This window comes from Lutjanus erythropterus, chromosome 14, assembly GCF_056507025.1.
Source record: "Lutjanus erythropterus isolate fLutEry1 chromosome 14, fLutEry1.hap2, whole genome shotgun sequence".
In the NCBI taxonomy this organism is placed as follows: domain Eukaryota; kingdom Metazoa; phylum Chordata; class Actinopteri; order Lutjaniformes; family Lutjanidae; genus Lutjanus; species Lutjanus erythropterus.
Genome location: NC_139330.1, coordinates 18,712,458 through 18,735,137, shown reverse-complemented (window position 1 = coordinate 18,735,137; position 22,680 = coordinate 18,712,458). Strand labels below are relative to the sequence as shown.

The 22,680-nt window shown below is 40.3% G+C and overlaps 1 protein-coding gene across 3 annotated transcripts in view; it reads left to right on the top strand.

Annotated features, from left to right (window-relative positions):
- Positions 1 to 22,680, top strand: part of lrmda (leucine rich melanocyte differentiation associated) — a 291,361-nt gene that overhangs the window by 62,522 nt on the left and 206,159 nt on the right. The gene's annotated exons all lie outside the window — the stretch shown is intronic.

The following is a 22,680-nucleotide window of genomic DNA, read 5'->3' as shown; positions in this document are numbered from 1 at the left end:
TAAATGAGACGATTGATCGCCTGTTGGCAAGAAAATGGTTCCACCAGTTCTTATTCAAAGTGGACCTGAGGAGAAGATGATGGTATACTGGCAGGAAAGAAGAAAAAAAAAAGAGATGTATTGTTTTTTTTTTTACCCTCTATCTTCTATCTTTCTCCCTCTCAGACTGGGCTGTCAGGTGTGAGGAAGAGGAGGAGGAGGAAGCAGGCCTTTTTTCTTCTTCCCCCACCACTTCCGAATTACCTGCTGGGTCCGAGCTCTTTTATGCTCTTGTTGTGACAGGTAGATTTATAAGGCTTGAAATTTGTACAAATCAGTTGTCATTCAGCGGCAGCTGTCAATGTGTCAAGCTGTCAGGGCCTGCTGTGAGGGAGATGCCTTAGGGGGCTGAGCGAGGGGGCAACCGCCCAGAAAAGAAAATGAGTTCAAACAGACCTGAGAAGCTCCTCTATTCCACAGGCCTCCCTGCCCCTGTGGAGACGCCATCGATTTCTCTTGATGTTGAGCAACAGCGCGCCCAAAAATGACACGCCACACCGCGCTCAACCCAGTCAGGCTGCGACACGCCAACGTGTGCTGTGCCAATCCCCTCAATCTGCAGATGCTTCTCATTCTCCACTAAATGGCTGGAAATCTGTAATCTCTCCGAGGAGGGAGAACACCAGAGTTGTGTTTAGAGATTGTTGGCGATGGCTGTCGTGTTTTTATGTGCCGCTTAAGTAGCTGAAATGGAAATCTCTCAGAGGAGAATGACAAGCGTGTTTAAAGATTGTTGTCGATTGTTGTCTTGTTTGCTTGTTTTCTCTGGCCTCGTCTCAGCGTGGGCCTGCCTGTGTGTGATTGGCGGGCCTGCTGGGGCAGTGATGGGCATGACAGCCTCTCTCAGTCAGAGGACCCCAGGTGACACACACCTTCTCTATCCTCGATCCTTCCACACAGTCTTCACACAGGAATGGGAAAGACAGGTGCTGCAACCAGTGTGAGGTGTGTGGAAACAAAAGACAACAGCTGACAGAGAAGCTGTGCCATTCGGCAGAGTACACGCCGAGGTGTGGGATGACACAAATATGCTCATATTTCTCTCATACACATGTCTTTGTGGTATTATTGGTGCTGTTGTCACATTCGGTCTGCGGGAGCAGATGGAGGCAAACACATTATTATTGATAACACATTATTAGCACACTGTCTCAAGTCTGGGATTTGAAGCTGGTAATAATTATCTTATGAATATAAAATAGGGCTGGGCGATACATATTTTTAGGCTGTTCTACGATATACAATAAAGTGTATATCTCTACGGACCGACCAATACTGGATTTTTGGGCTGATGCCGATACCAATAAAAAAAAAATCTCCAAAATTCTAATAGCAATATCTTGGCTGATATTCTTTATGCAGGATATAATATACAGAAATAGAATATATACCTAAACACATGTATGTAATATGTAATGGAATTATTTAAAATATTTTACAGTTAAACAATAAATGTTATGTCCTAAATGACATCAGGACACAACTGAACAATGGCCACTTCAAGTTAATTAAAGTTTTCATTTACACTAACATACTTTCCTTAAAGCTACAGCAATAATATTTTGTTGATTTTTGAGGCCCCTGTATACAAAAAAATAAAACATCAAAAATAAATATGCTCATTTCATCTGATTTCACAGAGACTCTGACCCAGTCATTGTTGATATTGTGACAATACTGCAGGGATAACTGCTGCTGCTTTCAGAAAATATTAACAATGAGATTTTGATAAATAATGTGGATATAAAGACTAACGGTGTGAAACAGTCTGGTAACGTAATTACATCTCTTTACTGTAATGCAGCCTATTAACCCAGGAAAAGACACTTATGCCATATCACTGTATAATGATATCCAAAATCTAAGATAATATCTAGTCTCATATCATGATATTAATGTAATATTAATATATTGTTCAGCCCTAATATAAAACACAATAATACATATAAATGGTACAGGTGTAGCACTTTTCTTGTATTCATGTATACAAACAGTCATATGCAGGTAAACTAGAGATTTCTGGTTGTATCTTAATAGAAGCTATTTTTTAATTTTTATTTTATTCGGTTGATTTATTCTGTGTGAAACAAATCCCAGATGTGTCATACATCTCCTTTTAGTGTAAACACGTTTTTTTCTTTTTGCACTGAACACTGAAACCATTGTATGTGCAGGCTGTGCTTCGACTTAATGATGTTGTCACATTCGTTGTCAGCATTTTGCAGTTGTGAAACAGTATATGATGTTGATATTCAAGGTTTTTGTCACCTTGCCCCTCCAATTTAATGACAAGAAGGAAAAAAAAACTCTCAGAGGAACAGAACTGTTTACATCCAGGTGTGTCGGCCAAGTTTGTTTTCACACCCTTCATGCCTGTGTTTGTTATGTATCACAGCCAAACTCACTCCCCTGAGATGGACCAAGTATGGCCCACTGAATCTGAGTCAAAGGTTTGGCCAAAGACAGAGATTTGTAACGCACGAACACGGGGAGCTGCTCGAGAGCTAGCTAATTTGATAGCTGAAGACTCAATCTCTTTACATAGCACTGCTAACCTGGCTACAGTCCAAACCTCCACCTAAACATGTGTGCACGGACGCAGACATGCATCAGAGCTGCGTGGCTGCGCTGTAATTAGCCTGATGAGGTTTTGGGGGATCCTTCTAACAGATTTATCATCTCCACCTGGCAAAGCGGGGTCCCTGAAAGAAAAGGTTTCACAGGACACTGTTTGGAAGGTGACACTCGCTCAGCAGCCCTGCAACAAGGGGTGAAATATTAATCAAAGTTTTCCATGCAGCTATTAACAGCTGCTGGCCTTGGCCTCTGTGTGGGACTGTGTATGCATGCGTGTGTGTGTGTGTGTGTGTGTTTACTGTGTGGCAATGAGCAGCAAGTTAGTCCACAGAGAGATGAGTGTGACGTGTCTGAGTTTGTCTTGTAAAAATGCAGCTGTCCAGGACATGACAGCTACAGCGTTAGAGGGGCCATTACGGGGTGTAGAACATTTCCTGGGAAATGGCTTGAAAAATGACAATGCAGCCTGTGCAATATTAATTGCTACACAGTCACCATAAATAAGTCAAAAAGCTTTAAGAGAGGAACAAAGTAGAGCAGTGCTGGTTATCCATTGATCATAAAACAAGAGAACAACATTAAATCTTATGCACCATTATTTTTATTATGTTCTTTTCTTAGTAATTAGATTTTAGATAAAATTTTATGTTCGTGCTGTGCCATTATATTTCACTCTCCGTGCTTTGGGTTATTGTTTTATTATGAAAACCGGTGGCTGTTTGAGGACTTTAGTAACATATTGACTTTGATTCTGTTACTGAGTCCTTTTGTCCTCTCTGACCTTTGTGAGTCTAACTTGTTAAATGTAGGATATTTGTACTTCAAAGGCTCAGCAGCTTTGGTTTGCAAATGAAACCTTAAATGTGCTCTGGACTCCCATTTAGTTGCAAATTCACAGGTCATTGTTGGGAAGCTGTTGGCACATGTTAAGCAAACCGTTTTCATGTAATGAATAGATTAAACATGTCATCAGTTTATAAGGCAGGGACAGTGAAAGGAAGCCACAGTCTTCACCTTTGCAATCACAAATTTGGCAAATAACAATACCCATTTGTATAAGTTACTTACAATGAGTATTTATTTGATCTCTTTGGTGTAGATAGTCATGTAACTGGAGTCAATACCTCTTTGCATAAGGGCCTGACCCATACTGAATTTTTGGAGTTAAAAAAAAAATCTGAAACCAATAAACTGTAAAAACGAAAAAGCTAAGAAAGATCAAAATTTCAAGGCAGCTAACTTCAGTAGATTTTTGAGTTTTGAGCCAAACTGAAGCTCGTAAGTTTTAAAAAAGTGTTAAGATAATTTACTTTAGATAAACTTGAATCTGTGAGGTTTAGAAATCCCCCAAAACTTTTTATTTCAAAACTTGTCAAGTAAAATCATTGAAGTGAAAGTGAAGTGTGGTTAATATTTAATATTTTCGGTTGCTTTGCTTTCAATTGATTCAAAATTCAAAAATCTAGTGAAGACAGTTGCCCTGAAATTCTGAGTTTTCTAAACTTTTTTGGACAGTGGCTATTGGCCAATATTCTTTATACAGAGTATAGTATAGAGATTATTGAATATTTATGAAAAAAACATTGTGACAATGTTCGCTCAAAAGTTTATAATTAAAATTCAGCCTATAAAGCTAACAGATGTAAAAATTTACATCATGTTCTGTCAGGCTCAACTTTGTAGTATCTTGTAGGGTGTAAGAAAATATCGATACACAATATTATGTTTTATGATACTGTATCAGTTCTCAAAAACAGTGTATCATGAAGATTTGTGGCAGTGGTTCATTTTGTGCTGAGTTATATTCCCGACCTGTAGATAATAGTTTTGTTACCTCTGTTGTTCTGATTGTATAAAAAAGTAAACTTTTTAAACTCAGATTTTATGCATATGGTGGTGTGTTCTTTATACTATATCTTTTTTATATGGTAACAATTTTCCTGAAATTATATATATATATATATATATATATATATATATATATATATATATATATATATATATATATATGTAGCAATATATCACCTTGCTTACAGTATTGCAGTATATTGCATTATATTGAATCAAAACCCAGATCTTACCCATACACAGCACTATTAAGTTGAAACAAGTGTAGAGTTGTTTTAATCATTTTATTATTATATTATAGTCTATTATATTATTATAGAGTGACATAAAATAATTTGATTATACACTAAAGTAAAGCTGAGTTAGAACAGAGCAGAAGAGACAGATTTTTGTTGCCCCTGTAGCTTTTTATTTCTTAATTTCTGCACATAAAAAGTCGAGCTGAGAGGTAAACACTGCAGCGCTACAGCAGGTTGTTCTACAGTTATTGTTTTCATGTCTTGCTTCTCAGCAAGCTTTTGTCTGATTTAGTGAGGGGCATATGTTGTTTAATAGGAAATTAATTCTCACCCCCACCGCCCACCCCCCAGTAAATCAGGCATGTAAACCAAAAACCTGAACACAGTGACTAATTAGAATCAAAAGGGCTGGAATCCATAATGGGCCTCCTTCACTCAAAACACTACTCTATAATTGGCCATAAATAAACCCTTGCTGTTTTTGTGTGAGCTGTAAACAGCTGAATGCTTCAATTAAGCAGAAATACACCCGCGCCATGTTAAATGCAGGGCGCTTGGGAGCTGCTGACATATGGATATGATCTGTGCTCTCCCCCCCTGCTCCGATTTAGGCCCTTTTTCTGTAGAGTGCGTGAGAAGCACAGATAATTTCTTTTTGCCGGTGTAATATTATAGTGACTCATAAATAGATGGTTACCCTTTCGGTACTAAAAGTTTTCATTAAAGACGCCTGAGTTTTGTTATTGACACCACGGGTTGCCTATGCAGGGAAACACAGTAAAATTTATCAGTGCGCTTTTCCTCACCTAATAAATCATCTAAACAGGGCAGACCATATGGCAGATAAGACCTTGGAAATGTGGCTTCGGCATGCGAAGAGTCAAGTTGCTTGAAATCAGGAACGATCACAGACTGCTCTCCCCCTTTCCCCGTCTCTCCTCCTCTCTCACAGAATATCTCCCAGTTATTTTACACGCCATTTTCTTGTTCACCTTATCACCTCTTTGTCACTTGTTTTTTTCACTTTCCCGCAAGAAGAAAGAGAGAAGCAATTCCTGTGTGTAAAGGACCTGGAGTAGATAGCTCTCTCCCTCTCTCCTCCTCCTCCTCCTCCTCCTTCTCCTCTCTCTCCCCCCCTCCGCCGAGAGGGTCCTGGGAGGTGCACTGACTGATGGGAGAGGATGATATATGTAGCGTCTGTGTCCCGGCTCTCCTCTGGCCCTTTGTCATTAATCATAGCCATTAGCTTTTCTCACTGCAGCCTTGTCTGTGCAGTGCTATGAAAAAGCAGCCTTTTCTCTCATATCCCACACCATGAGAGCTGGCTAATACTTCTGCCTCACTGTCACACGGCTGCATTTTCAGCACACGACGACAGACAACCATTGTAATGTAGAAAATGGATATTATATCCAAAAGCTGTGATTCTTCACCAAGCAGGACAGGGAAATATGGGAGGAATTATCGAGCAGCTGTAAGGTAGAATTGATCGTCAATATTGATTTTTGCGGATATACTTTCTGCTCTGTGTGCCTTTGCAGTGCATTTTTTCCCCAACATACTGGCTGTTAAAATACGCATTGACAAAACGGTAGAAAAAAACACACTTCAAATGTGACTACATCTGTTTTGGACTGGTTTGAACTGGACCACAATGGACTTGGCTGTGTGCGAGGCTGTAGAGAGTCAGTTTAGACGGCCAACGTGTGAGCTAATGAGAATAAACAGCTGGCCACTGTGGTGACCATCTAGTGTAATAGAGATGTATGGCCACCGGCTCCCGCACGCCTACTCCTCCAATCCCCAAACTGTGCCTGACAGATATACTAAAGCCTCATCAGTCTAGTCCCAGTCACACCAAACACACACACACACACACGGGACACATGCTTGTGTGTCATACAGGAACACAGCCTACACAGACGCGCACACAGGGCCTACGCCCAACCGATGTGGGAATTTTGAGTTCGATACCAATTTTAGAGGGAAAAATTCACAGATTTACTGATATGACGGCCAACATAGTGAATTTTTAATTTTTGGAATTTTAAAAAATACCTTTTCTATGTGGATTATGCTCCAATTTTGTGCTGATATGGCAGTGTAAAGGTACTCAAATGGCAGTTTTCTTAGAGAAATAACTTTTTAAAATGAAAGAATATATATATTCTTTTATTTAACATATACAGAATTGGTTGACAATGTATACATTAAATTATTTAATATCAGTTGAGATATAGCATATTACCTATGTGCAGTGGTGTAGATGTTGGTGAATGGTGTCAACTGTTGAGTCTGTTTCTTGTTTATATTTTATATATTGTCTCTGATTTCTTTTTTAATATTTCCTCTTGTTTATATTGATCCCATTTTTGATTTTTGCTATTGTTTATATTGCTTGTATACTTATTTGTTATTTACTGTTTTTATTGACGCTGCGTTCTATTTTGCTGTTCACTTTGTTTTGCAGATTTCCCCATTGTGTGACAAATATAGGTTTATTGTATCCTATTGTATCATATGGTACCGTATCGTATCGGATCTTGATTGTTGAATGCACACTTAGTAAATTAAGAATACACAAAAATGAGAGACATAGCTAACTAAACATCAGTGCTGCTCAGTATCAGTCCGTTGCCGAATATTTTTATACTATCAGTCAGTTAGGGGCAGGTAGTAAAACACAAAGCAGCTTCTCAGCATTTACACCTTATTTCTGCAATATACATTATGTGAAAAAGTTTTAATATCAGTGCATATCAGTAAATATTTCTGCAGATACTGATATATCTGTCATAGGCCCATATGTCAGCCAAACAATTTATCGGTCTTGCTCTACTATCAAGTAAAGCAGCACAGACCCCGTGCAGTCACAGTTCACATATCCACATGTACGCACACACACACACACACACACACACACAGAGGCACAGCGCCAGCACTTTCCACATTAGAGACTCAAGCCTCTTTTTCTCATTTCCCTAACTGTATCATCCATACTGTACCTAATGAAATGATTGCAAGTAGTTATTGCTGACTTATTATCTAGACACACAGCTTTATCAAAATGCTGCATTGATTTAGTGGACTGTGTCGCCAAGAAAACTCCAGGGATATTTCATTTGCCTGGCTACGCCATAATAATGGGACCCATCCCAGTATGCATTATGCATAGATAGACCATAGATAATTCAAACAGGAGGAACACATGCATTACCTCGGCGCTGCCTGTAACCTCCCAGTCTCATACTGTCTATTATATTAGGTTGTGGTGTTGTTTGTTTTGCGCTGCACCGGGATCCCATTACAGTGAAATGATAAGAACCTACAGTGCAGCCGGCTACATGTACAAATTTGTGTCATAGTTTTCAGCTTTGATAAATCCCAAACACCTTATTCAGCAGGTATTTGTGCTTCCTCTCATTTGACGGTGTTTTGTCCTCACAAAGAGAGAGCTAGCTCCAGGTGGCTCCGTGCCTCCCCCCAGGGTTTGCGGAGTGAGATAAGCGTTTGTCTTTCCCATTCTAAAGTGGCTCCTGTTAAGCCCCATACCTGGAAGATGACTGATTTTGACAATGCAATTTACATCTCTGTATAAAACAATCTCACACTGCGCCTGCCGATTTACACCGGATTAAACTGTTTGTCTCCGTCACAGGGTAACCACACAATCTATCAGGGCCTCTGTGCCTTTTCCAATACCACATTCCCTCTCGTGTCCCTCGAGAGCAGAAAATTGATCCAGAATGCAGTGCGGGGCCTCCCCCCTTTAAAATTGCTACAACAGCTTTGCAGGACCTACAATTATTGAAACATGCAGATGTCAGTAATTTCAATAAAACTGATATGGTAGTAATGAAAACATCTGACTGAGGGGGCGACGGCTACAGGATTTATGGCTGCATTAGAGGAAAAAGGCTGAGATGACAGTTTTGCAGCATTGCTCGGCACTCCCTTGTTTCACACGCATTAAAGGCGCAGATCAATTAGCGTCCGACGCCGTTAGCTTTGCCACAGACAGTCCTTTTACGGCGACATGAAAAATGCATGGGTTCCTAGGAGAGATTTTGGAGCCTTTAGCTGTCCTCATCCTCACATGTTTTCATGTAAGTGTGCATTTGCAGTGATGTATGACTGTACAGTAGCTAAAGCTTAAGTCTGTCTTTATAATCACAGAAGAGCCATGACATTGTTTTGCTTCTTTTTGTCTTGGCATGGCATTTTAAAACAGTGTACATGCTCATTTTTGTAGAACTAAAAGAAATTAAAGACAGGAATAGGCCTCCGTAGAACCCATATCAGCCCACCTGCATGCTAGACATGCTTTAGTATTAAATTTACTTACACTTTTAGAAATAAGGGTTCCAAAAGGGTTCTTATTGAAGAGCTGATATTCTACCCAGAACAATTTGCTCCTAAAGAACCCCTTTTTTTTTAAAGAAAAAAATGGTTTGTCAAGGTTCCTTCCCCCTGGATGGGTTCTACATAACACTCTTGGAATGTAAATGAGTCAGGTGCACAGCCTCTGATTGGTCAACAGACCCAGCCCAAGGCATTTTGGGATTACCAATGGGTGCGTACAGCATGCTAACCACAACAACTGTTTTCAAGATGGAAAAATGGATAAATAAGTATTGGAGACATTCAGTGTTTGGATTGTAATGGTACAACGCTAGGTTTAGCTTAACATTAGCCTTTCCTGCTCAGCTTACGTCAGGGCTAACCTCATCAGCAGTTAGGAAATAACAGATAAGACTTGTCGTGGTCTTGAGAAGCTGCAGCTCTTATTAACTGACACACTGTAACCTGTACTGTACATTTACTACTGCAGGAATATGTTGCTTTGTCACAGCTGTGAGAAAAAGATCTCTAGCACCTCAGTCCTAGTTCTAGGCAGCACCTTTATTTCTAAGAGTGTAGGTAAACCTGTTATGATAGAGAAATCCATACTAATTCAAAGCATGTAGCTGTAGTCAACCCACTCAGATGAAATGCCTCCATCCATCCATTATTGTGCTCCTATGATCTCATGGTGTCTGAGTGCTGCCTCTCCATTCTCCTCAGGTGAGTCATTGCGGGGCCTGTCACCCTCTCTGCTCCATACGCCATATGTCTAATTCTAATTAAATGAACATTAAGACCCCCCTTTCTCCCTCTATCCCTTTCTCTTTCTCACCCTCCCTGATGCTATCAGAGCTAGGAGAGCTCAAATGTTAAAGTAATGAATGTGTTAGCACCGTGACAGGAGCAAGAAGAAGGAGAAAGGAGGAGGTGGAGGAGGAGAGGAGTGTGAGAAGTGACTGTGCAGTGCAGCGAGGTTCTCTCCTCAGCGGCCGCCATGGCAGCAACAGGGCTTGGTCACATTCGATTTGCATAACCTGCTAAAAAGCTATCAGAGGGCCCGCAATTGATTGAATTTCACCTCAGAGAAGTGCTAATTAATAACGCTGTGGATCTGACAGGCCTTTATTATGTGCGTGGGACAGGAGATGATGTCTGTATTAGCAGGGTCTCTGGAAGCTGTGGAGGAGAATATAGAATGATGAATTAATGGAACTATGTCCTGGCTCCATCATCATATCATTAGGAGACCATTGATGGTTTCACACCACAGGTAGAAATCTATAACAGTGTAATGGCACAGTAATATTTAGGCAGCAGCTTATATTATCTGCACTATATCACGGCGTGCTGTATGTGCTTCATATTCTCCATGAGCACTCAAGTGCAAGTGACTTTTTGGAATTGCGGACCAAGCAGAGATATGTTTTAACATTTTCCTGGCACACAAACATGGCTAAATTACTGTGGTACTTTATTTTTAATTGTGATTAGCGATAGAGGCCAATCAAAAGAGCCAATCGGATGAAGAAGCATCAGGGTCTGAAAATTAACACAAGTAGGTTTGGATGCTGGTACCGGTACCTGGAATTCAGTACCGGTAACCTATGGTACCTTTTTTCGGTACTTTACTCTTTCTGTTATAATAAACATAATTTCATTTGTAAGGAATGAGTCCAAACTTCTAAATTTCGGTTCAGTTTTTATTTATCTGAACATTTTTGTTATTCAGAACATTTTACACACCACCCTCATCCCTCCCAAACTTATCTCTGCAACAACCAGCCTGTTATTCTGTCCCTAGGGCACGTAACGCTCTTGTTTGTTTCTCGAAGGAAGTACATGTGATATCCTGTCTGTTGTTCCGTTGTAGTTCCTGCTGTTGTTGTCGTTTCCACAGCTGTGCTTACATATTGTGATATTTTACTGTTAACTGTATGAAACCACAATTTGTGAATTGCGTACTAAGGTTCTGGTTATACTAATAAATCCATTAAATATCATGTTGGTAAGACTTTCAGATGCAGCTGGTGGCTGAGTGTTGGCTTACGCCAGTAAAAATGCTAAAATAAAGTCATCTAAGAAAAAAAAAACTGTTATTTCCAACAAGAGCTTATCACACAAACAAATTAATTGTTGTCAATGCCTCACTTATCAAGTTTTATACTAAATATAGTTTTGTCAAGAATAGTCAAATAAATAAATAATGCTATACATGATAAATAGAGGGCTTCAAATAGGCCCCAGGATCAATATTGGCCGATACTGCTTTCAGCAATCATTGATCAGTCCCTGAAATCCTGATCAGTGCACCCTTTCTTTTTTTTCTAACAGGAATATGAGTAAGTCTGTGAGTGTGTATCTATGTATCATTGTCAGTTTATATGTGTCTTTGAGAGGTGACTACGATGTCAGTTTTATAGACTTTATGTCTTTCTGCTCTTATCTAAATTATTCAGCAATTGCCTTCATCTGATTATGATACAGACTTTACATAGAAGCAGCCGAAAGCACATTTAATAAACGTGGCTTTGGAGCACGTAACATTTCAGGCGACTTAGCTGGAGCCAACCAGTACCCCGCACCACAAATAACCACGGTGTGAATACATGCGGGACAAAGTTTAGAGGAACCAACCAGCTGTGGACGAGGAAACGTGGAAGGAAGTTTCTAAAATATATCAAATAGGGTTCAGCCCCCTGTTTTTATGGGTGTGACTTTCTGAGAAATGATCATGACCAACATAGTTATCACAAGATTGTTTGTGACGTTCAGTACGCTCACTACAACCCGTCCTCCTATACTCCCCCTGAAGATCACCACCCAAGCCTTGTGATGGAAAAGACCACAGCATCCATCATGTTGTTGCTATGTCTAGTCTTTTTTTCCAGTCCACAAATATCTTCGTTCATGAAACTCTAATAATGCGCACAAAATTGGCTGTGTCCAGTTTGGCAAAGGAGTGTCTCATAGTTAAAAAGATTTATTTTTCCGAGTCTTGTTCTGGTTTTTGCTCTGAGCTCTTCATGGAAAAGCTGTGATCTGGATCTGCCAAGGGCTCTGCTCGTTTTGGCCAGAACGCTCCCCCTAGCCTGGACGATAATACTGCAAAATCACTCTTAGACGCCATCACAAACTGCCCGAGCGGTACGCTGTGTTGTTGCCAACAGCAATTACCCTGGTAGAAACAACTTAACTATGTGTAAATGACCACTGCTGCTTGGTGAATATCATATTTCCTGAATAACTTATTAGATTAAGAGGCTGCACTGTGAAGAGATTGAAAATGACAGATAAAGAAATCGAGCCCAGATTGCGCTGACCAGAAGTTGTTTCATAACATCTCTTGACTAATAAGATGAATTCCTTTTGTTTATTGCCATGAACTCTATTGCAATAAAAACCAGTCTTTATTGTCAAACCGAAGAGTGGTTTTCTGTTATGAATTGCAGTTCAGCAGTGAAACAGATACAATAATGTAAACATCTCCCTTTTTATGTCTTTTATTAAGGCGCTATATAAGCACACATATATTAGATACAGTGGTACTGCGTGAAAGAAAGATTAGAGTATTCCTCAGATAAAGAACCCCATTATGTTGCTTTACTACTTATTCAAGGTCATACTGCATACTAGTAGTGCGGTGATGCTTTCATGGTGTTCAATGCTTATTGCTCTAAATTAGCTCTCCTAAATCATAGTGGCCTTTTGGATAGGACGCCTGAGAGTCCTGCATGTGTTAATGTTGTATACACCCCACTATTCTACTTGAAGCACAAATGCTCTTCATCATTCCATGAAACAGGGAAATGCCCGTGGGTAATGAGACTGACTGCAATTGAGAATAACTTATGGAGCTAATATTCTATATCTGCGCATAAGCAGGGCTCTACAGGATGTCATAAACATACACTTGGGTGTGTTTTCCAAACATCATTCTGCCATGCATATTATTTCCCTGTCTGTCTTCATGGTGCTGTTGTAATTGTTGGGGCAACTTGATGAATTGCATTTGATATGTCAGAGCAGATTCTCTGAGGATTTCCTTTCTTCGGGGGCAGTGTAAGCCATTTTCTATGGTTTGTCTGTGTGCAATGTGTGTTAATGCAATCCTCTGATCTGAATCCAGGTTGTTAAGCTATCATATGAAATGAGACGTCAAGACAGTGGCGTGAGGGAGTGTGTTGTTACCTTGTAAAAGCTCTGCTATCATATCGGGTTTAAATCCTCGCTCAGGACCTCCCAGAGAGTCATTTGTTCAAATGAGCATTAGTCATTGTTCTTTAAGCCCTTATTGGAGCTCACAACAAAAGGGTGGCCTGTGACAGAAATAAGGTGTACGCATTCGATAGCCCACTCCCCCTTCTCTACTCTCTACACTCATAAAAATAAAGGTGCTAACTAGAACCATAAATGCTTCTTCGGATTATTCCCTTAGGAGAACCCTTGGTGGTTTCTGGTAGAACTGTTTTTTTCATAAGCCTTTTCCACCAACATGGAACTGGCACTGTTCTGGTTCAGGCACATACTTTTGAACCATTTTGAGCATTTTCACCAAAAATAAACAAAAAAATTCCCATCTGGAACTAATATAGACATGTCATATTCTACACGTTGTTGTGCATTATGTAACTTCCTTTGAAGAGGGTTTTGGTGCCTTGTTTAAGGGCAATGACCAGGAGGTGAACTGGCTTGAGTCTTTTTCTCAAGCCAAGTCCTAACGGACTGATCTACTGCCTCCCCTGTTGATAACATCCTTCATTACAAAGATTTTACTCAAAAGTTGTGGAAATGTGGGCTGGTTTACTAGTATCAAGAAAATTGAATGGAACCAGTTTAGGAATCGGATCAAATTTTTTGGAAAAAGGCCTTCAGAGAGTTCTACCTGGTACCCAACATAAAGGGCTATATGTAGAATCATCTGCGAAAAGTTTCACCTAGAATGCCCAAAACTGGTTGAAATTTGGGCTGCTTTGTTGAATAGCACCTAGGTTCCAAGAACCCTCAACAGAACCAGTTCAAGAACCATAGCATATTTGGTGGAAAGGGCCTCTATAGGGGGATCTTCCAAGAACCCTTTTATGTTAAGTTACAAAGACTCCTTGACAAACTCTTGACAAAAGACTTCTTGAAGGATTTCAGCAATCCTTCAAGTGATGTTTCGTTCAAAAAGGGTTCTTTGGGTGAAAAGGGTTCTTGGAACCCTTAGTCTTCCAAGGAAACCTTGACAAACCCTTTTGTCAAAAAAGGGGTTCCTCATAAGCAAATGCTTCTGGATGGAACCTTAGCCCTTCAAGAAGAACCCTTTTGTTTCCCTTATTTCTAAGAGTGTACCCCCCATCTCTGCTCACTACCTTTTTCTCTCAGTGTAACACAAAGACATGCATAATGTGGACTGCAATCTGATAAGTGTTCCTGCATAGTAGCCCTCCTCTGCTCTATACATCACAACAGTTAGTGTGTGTGTGTGTCTGTGTGTGTGTGTGTGTGTGAGAGAGAGCAGATCAGAGCAGGGGGAGCTCTGGTCGGGATTGAACTGGGCTGTCTGAAGTTGATTAATCGGCCTGTGAGGGTGAGAGACTCCCGGGCCAGGCAGCAGGGTCCATCCCCGTGGCATGTGATGCTGATTGGCTTTGTCCTGTGCGTCTGCGCTGGAGGAGCGGACATTAAGATTAAGTGATGCTGTCGTGTCGGGGAGCACTGCACTGCATCATTCTGGGAAGAGACAGCTGTGCTGCTTAATCCTTCATCACCAGGGGAGAGCTGCCAGGGCCCAGATATACAGCCAAAGATAACCCTCCATAACTTCTGCTAAAGATCAGGAAACTTTGAATTCGCATCCATCTGCTTGGCTCTGTTCAGCTCAGCCCCCCTCTGTCTGAGTGCTAGAAATGAGCAGTCACTAAGAACGCTAAATAAAAGGGAGGAGGAGGAGGTGAAAGTGAAGGATGGCTGAAGGGAGTAATCTAAGACCAGTAGTGTGCCTGAGCTGTGTATGGATAACCTCTGGCACCAAGGACTGCCTTTTGTCTTGGTGAATGATAGATTCATAATGCAGATGAATTACAGTAACCAAGTTTTTATTCCCAAACATTCATGGGAAGATCTGCTGGATTACATAACACATTTTTAAATTTTCAAGCTTCCTCTACCTCTAGCACGGCTTTAATTTGATTAAAAATTGTAATCTATCACTTTCTCACATTCTCACATCCATCATATGCACTCTGGCCAAATTCAGGGCTGGGTAATATATCAATATTATGTTGATATTGTAATATGAGACTAGATATGGTCTTGAATTTTGGATATCATTATATTGTGACATGTAATACATGTTGTCTTTTCCTGGCATTAAAGGCTGCATTACAATAAAGTGATGTAATTTTCCAAACTGTTCTTATATTTTACCCACTTGGTCATTAGGTCCCCATTTCTGATTATATTCATATGCAACAATATATGCAGCAATATATCATCCCTACAGTATTGTTGCATTCATGCTAACAAGGGATTTGGTCAGAAATATTCTGGCTTCTTTACAATGTTATGACAGTAAGCTAAATATCTTTGGGTTGTGGGAAAGACAAGACATTTATCTTAGCTTTTAAAAAAAAAAATCACATTTTTGACATTTCATAGACCAAACATTTGAATTAAAAATTGATTAATCAAGAAAATAACTGTCAGATTAATTAACAGTGAAAATAGTTAGTTGCAGCCATATTTATCAGCCATGTTACCCAGCTGTAATGCAGCTGTTGTGGTTGATGGTGGGTGTACAAGAGCTGCAGCCATGTGTTAAGACACAGGTGTTAAAGGCTGCCACTGTAGTTTGGAGATAAAGCAAAGTCACGGCCCGTGAGCTCCAGTTCAGGTCCAGTCAGTCAATGGTCAAAGATGACTTAAGTCTTATTTGCAAAAAACTGTGAACTTTCTCTGCACTGCTCCCAAATGCTCCTAAATAGGGAACTGATAGCATTTAAACTTGTGACTACTGGTCTTGAATATTTTTATTTTCATATTCATACATGCTAGAGCTGCAACAATCAGTATAGATTAATCGATTAGCTGTCAACTATTAAATTAATCACCAACAATTTTGATGATCGATCAAACGGTTTGACAATTCAAGAAGTCGAAGTTGTCTCATTTCAGCTTAAATGTGAATATTGTTTTGGTTTCTTTAGTCCCACATGACAGTAAGTTGAATATATTTGGGTTGTGGACAAATCAACCAGTTTGAGGGCGTCATCTTGGGCTTTGGGAAACACTGATTGACATTCTCACCATCTTATGGCATTTTTTAGACCTAATAATTATTTGATTAATCATGAAAATAATTGACAATGAAAATAATAATTAGTTGAAACCTTAGTACATAATAATAATAATGATGATGATAATAATAATAACGATAATAATGAAGTTAAAATTAATTAAAACCTTTAAAAATTCTTTGCTCAGTGATAGTACGCCTACATGTCACCTCTCAAACCTGTGTGAGCTACTTTGGTTAAAATGGATCGTATTTACTCTGGGTTTGCCGGAGAGAAAAGCAAGCTGGTGTGTTGTGAGAGCAGATAAATCCTGGGCGGAGGCCGAGCGGCTGACTGATTCCTCCTGTATGCAGCGATGGGTGGCGTCAGCAGGTTTCACACTGCTGGCCTTTGCATGTTTGCAGCTGGCTTGATGCAGCTGTCAGCCCGTGATTGATGAGTATCATCATTTAAAGTGTAAAAGAAAACGTCTCTGTGAAGGGAGACATGATGAACTGCCGCCTGCTGGCGCTCTCAGAGACACGCTCGGCGCTTCCTCCTCCCCTCTCCCTTTTCCCCCTTCTCCTCGTTTCTACTTCACTAACCCCCCCCCTACGTCCATCTCTCTATCCCTTTTTCTTTACCTTCTTTTCTTCTTCACCATTTCTTCGTGTCTTTAAGCGCCTCCTTCGCTGTCTCCTCTTCTTCTCTGGTCCTCCCACTTTTCTCCTTCCTGTCCCTCTGCTGCCCCCATGATTTCCACTTCTGTCCTCCCTCTTTTATTCAGGTTTATTTAACTCACTTTTGTTGTGTCACTCTTCTGTCTGCAGGATTCTTTCTCCCTCTTTCACTCTCCTGCACTCCTCCACCTTTCCTGCCGTCTGTATGTCCAGTAGCGAGACGAGGAAGTCCTGAGAAGCAGCCAGTGCTCGCCTCGGCTCTGTATACATTGTGTCTGTTATACCTCTCAGATCAGATCATATGAAATGTCAAAATTCATATGGACCCTTGGAAGGCGATATATTTAGTCCCTGCCTGCCGCATACCTCCACAGCTAGCGTGACAGTGACATATTAGTTATGCTGTCTTTTGCAATGTGATATCTTTAAATTTGCCACCTTGTTAAGTTTTGATTAATGCGATTCCATTTCAGCAAAGTAATTGGCTTGGCCCTGTTGTGAGCGATACACAGGCGCCGCGCCGGAACAAACGCTGCAACATGGTAATGAGGCAATGAGTTTGTTCTATGGTTGTTGGCAAGTGACAGTTATTAATGATTGTTATGATAAACAGACGAGTGCAGATCGGGGGGATGAGTCGGGCCAGACTGACAGTTTAAAAATAACGCGCACTGGAAAGTACTAACGAAGTAATACAGTGTTAGGAAAACAATCATGCAGGTTGTCAGAGGAAGAGGTGTAATTACAGAGCTACAGCGGCCTGCCTGGGAGGAGCTGGCTTCTAATAGAGCCAGAGGAATATGCACTGACAGAGGAGAGCCCAATGATATACAACTTTAATTGGATCATCTTTTTACCCCCCCTTTTCTTTTCTCCGAATACAAAGGAGGTCTGTGCTCGCAGCTGTGTTATGATAGGTTTGGTCTCCTGTGAAGACTAGTGACCCTGCGTAAATGGCTGTACAGTACAGGGAACCTCTGTGTTTGTGTGATCTGAACATGGACTGTATTACTGTTGCTATCCTCGTCTCTGCTCAGTATCACAGCTCGGAAAATGTGTACGCGGTGTGTTTAAATGGTGTGAAGTGATGTAAACCCAGAGCCACTCTAGCCTCACTTTTTATTTCCATAGCATACACAGAGCAGAAATATTTTAAAAGAGCAAACTACCTTTTCTCTTCTTCTGTAAATTCTGCACTGTCGTACTCTATTAATGTCACTTTTTTACTTGAGCAGCTTCTGAATAAAATGTAGTATGATGTTAACCCTTCAGTAATCTGACTAACAAATACATTTGCAAAAAATGAAATTGTGTACCTGTCTCCACATTTCGCAACTTTTCAGTTTTTTGTTTTGTTCAGATGACCCATTCATGCGGTGAATACACAAGTCACCCAGTTGGTATCTGTAGGTATTACTGGGGCTGGATATCAAGCTTCAATACTTCTATGGCCCCACCTGAATTGCTTCAATACTATTGAGTATCAAAAAATGCCTTGTCATTCGAGCCAAATTTCGAAAAGGAGGAATAAATCTTATCAGTGTCATCTAATAATGCTGGTGACTCGCTTTCTTATGTTACACGTCATAGAGGCATGGTCAAAAAACACTTAGGCCCAAATGAGTAAGTGTATCATAATCCATCCATCCATCCATCCATTGTCCATAACCGTGGGGTTCTGGAGCCTATCCCAGCTGACACTGGGCAAGAGACAGGGTACTCCCTGGACAAGTCACCAGTACATCGCAGGGAAGTGTACCATAATGTGTAATGTAATTTTATGTTTGCAAAAAGTGCAAAAGTCAATGCAATAGATACTAATCTCACAGAACTTTACTTAATACTACTATCTTAACACAAAAAGAAGACTCTATGCATTTTAATTACATTTACGATATTCTACTCATTATTTCAGGGTGATGAGGTAATATTATAGATCTATTGAAAGCTGAATGGGGTAAATTGCGTGTTATTCCATTGCACTATGAGAGCTGCCACATACTTGACCACACAGCCTCTAATTCGTTGACGTCAGGAAGACAGTGGACAGCTAAAAAACGTGTGAATGACAAAAACAGTTTTCAACATAAAGAAATTGATAAAAAATAAAATTGGTGTCAGAATTATCATTATGGAAAAGTTCAGGTTCAGTTTACCCTAAACAGGCAACTCAACCAAGCAAGTCAGTTTTTCCTGGTAACATATACCCCATTTACACCTGCTGTTGAAATGCAATCTGTATCCATATGTGTTGTCCAGATAAGGCAAAACACATGTCAATACAAGATGTAAATGCTACTTGATGAGGATCTGATCAGATCTGCCAGACCACATCTGGAGGTAGTCTGGCTTGCATTGTGTTTGGATCTTAGGTAGGTGTAAATGCAATCCATATAACAATCTGTCTATCATACCTGGATACTGATTGTATTTTAATACTGAGTGTAAATGGGATGATAGAGATAAATTTTATTGTCACGATTCTGCCATTCAACAAAATACTTTTGTTAGAAGGTCTAAAACCTTAAATCTGATCAGATTTTTTTCTTACTTAAACTTTAAGTGTCACTAGAAGTTATATCTGAAGAGCAGCTTCACACCAGTCAACTTACTTTTTTTTTTTTTCTTAAACTTTCCTTTCAGACAATGACATCTTTTTACAACTTTTCAACCCAGTGCATATAATCGGTATTAGACACTATACAGCAAGTCAAATATGGCTTTTGTCAAGTTTTTATTACAGCAATTTGGTCACAAAAAAGGTTAACAGTGCAGTTACAGTGGCTGTTGAAATTAATAATACATGTATGCCACAAATCTTACAGTTTTAAGTTCACCAACTGCAGGGTCAAACCACATTTCTGCCTCTCCTTATTTGTTTTGGTTGATTTGTTTCTCTTTTTGCATCGTGGACATGTTGAATTTGTCCATCTTCCGTTGTCATGCCTGAACTTTTGGTGACATTTAACCTGTACCAGTGCATGGCTGTCATGAAAATACTTGGTTTTGGAATGCGATGATCAGATGACTTCGCCGACCTTTGTGTGAACCTTGTCTGGTGTTGATTTAGTGAGGCACGGAGATCAAAGCGATCCCTCTCGGCTTTTGTCAGTGGGCTGTTGGCGTATAAGCCCCGAGTGTGAACAAAACCAATCCTACACAACACTGGTGAACTAACAGCATGCTAACTGTACAGAGGTCACCAGAGGAATCAACACTATACTGAGTTTTTAATATCTTAACAGCACTTTCATTTTATGTTTTTTATGCACTGAAATGTAGTTATTCCCAAGCAGAACCTATTCTGAGTCTTTTACTTGACTTTCATTGTTATGTTAAACTGTGGAAATTTATCTTTGCTTAATTACCTTGATGACTCCAGCGAGCAAGTTGGCCAAAGACAGCATTAATCTCTAATTGTGGACACTACTGTTTCCCTTTTAAGGTTGATTACCTATGGAAATAGCTCAGAATGGCCTCATGAATCAAATTATTAATTCAATGTCAGTGTAACCCTAAATATAGGCCCGCTATCTCTGAGTGCACTCGCACACACTGTGTTGAAATAGTTAAGTGTGCTGGCTGGATGGAGTTTTTATGGTGTTGTCAACAATAGAAGGAGATTAAACTCCCTTTTACCAAACAAGTCAATATTTCATTTTCCCTCTCATTCATATCTGGGTCTGGCTGTGGAAATTGATTGTGGTTAGATGGTCAGATAGGCAGTAGTGATTCAGTGCAATTTTCAAATAAACTGAAAAAGAATTGTCATTCTGTAATGGTTTTAGTTGGCAGTAAGTGGCCTGGTTGGAATTTCAGGGCCCTACACTATCCATTATCCAAGTTTTCCAACACCCTGTCATTGTTGACAGGTGGATTATAATTTTTCTATAGCAGAACAATTGAAATGACAGCGGTTTAACAAACTTGGATGGGACAAAGGAGACACAGGGTTCCAACAGGAAATATGCTGCCAGCATTTGTGTGCACTTTGTGTTAGGAAGTGAAAAGTCCTGCTTTCTATCTTACTCAGGAATAAGAGTTTTCCAGATTGTCCAAATATGCACTGAACAGGACTGCTCTTGATAAATGAGCGGTTAAAACTGTTTCTACAGCAATTCAAACCCCCTGTGCTCTTAGAAATAAAGGTGCTACCTAGAACCATAAAGGGCTCTTCAGTTTGTCCCCACAGGAGAACCCTTTTCAGTTCCGGGTAGCTTTTATAAAAGTTCTGCTTGGAACCTTTTCAGAGAATTCGACCTAGAACCCAACATAAGGGTTATAACTAGAGCCATCTGTGAAAGATTTCAACCAGAATTGCCTATGAGACATTCTACAGAGAACCCTTTTATGGTGTGGTGGTTCCACCCAGAACCCTCTCGACCGAGAACCTATTTATATTCCAAGAATTTTATGTAGAACACACAAAGGAGGTTCTAGAGAGAGAATTTTTATATTCCAGGGATTTTATCTAGAACCCACCCAGGGATTCTATAGAGAATCCTTTAATATCGCAAGGATTTTATCTAGAACCCACCCAAGGGATTCTATCTGACGGTACAAAGAACACTTGGTGAAAGAGAATCCTTGAAGACCTCTGTCTTCCAAAATGGTTCTTTTGATAAAAAGGGTCATTAATGGAAGCCTTGCTCTTGCAAAGAACCTGTGACAAAGCCTTTCTTCGAAAAGGGGTTCTACCCAAGCAAATGGTTCTGGGTAATACCTCGGCCTTTCAGGAAGAACCCTTATTTCTAAGAGAGTACTGGAAACCCACAAAACTTTTTCTGAAAGCGTGACGACAAAAGACAAAATACACTCTCACACATACAATTTATTATCCTGGATTTTAAACAGAATTATTTAAGCTGTTTGATCGTCCGTGCTCTCTTTATATTATAAACAGGTTTAGCATCAAATCAGTGTTGTATTGGCCGAGATCCCATTTCCATGCTGCTTGCTTCTTGGAGCTGTCATGCAGATTCTCTTCACGGTTCCATTCTTTTTCTTTTTGAAGGCTGTGATTCCTGGCCATATGGAGCCCATCCTTTTGTCTTCTGCGGTGCTATCACGTCGCAGGGCCTCTGGTGCAGGCTGGGTTAGCGTGTGGAGCTGCTCGGCGACTGTCAGCCCTGGTAGTCCTCTGTTTGTTGACATGTGAAGCCGGGTAGCATACTGTAGGCCTGATGTTAGAACTCACTTACAATTAGCTTGAGAAGACGCTGACAACGGGGCCTTCTGTCCCGACAAGTATCGGGCGGAGACAGCTGCGTGTTATCCCGTAGAGCATAAATCAGTTATTACTCTGCCTATTTAAGAGGATGTTGTATGGATGTTGACCTAACTTTACAAGAACGCATGAACTTAAAGATTATATTTTTGCATGTGTGAGCAGAATGCAGATGAGTAACAGGAAGCGAAGGGCAGCGGCAGCGTACGAATGGTAGTGACTCTCCCCAGCTGCACACTGGCTCACTGGGCATGTATCAACACCTCCTTCCACTTGGCTCCCCTTCTCCTCAGTGTCCCAGCTTCCCCATGCTCCGCTCGAACTTCTCAACAACTACAGCCCCTGAGCCCCGATGCCTTCATAATGAGTTTAGTCAGAGTGATTATAGCTGTACTATTCTACTGTCAGTGATTATTAGACAAGAGCTAAAGCTGAAGACCTTTGTCAGCTATTATTTTAATAGCGCTATT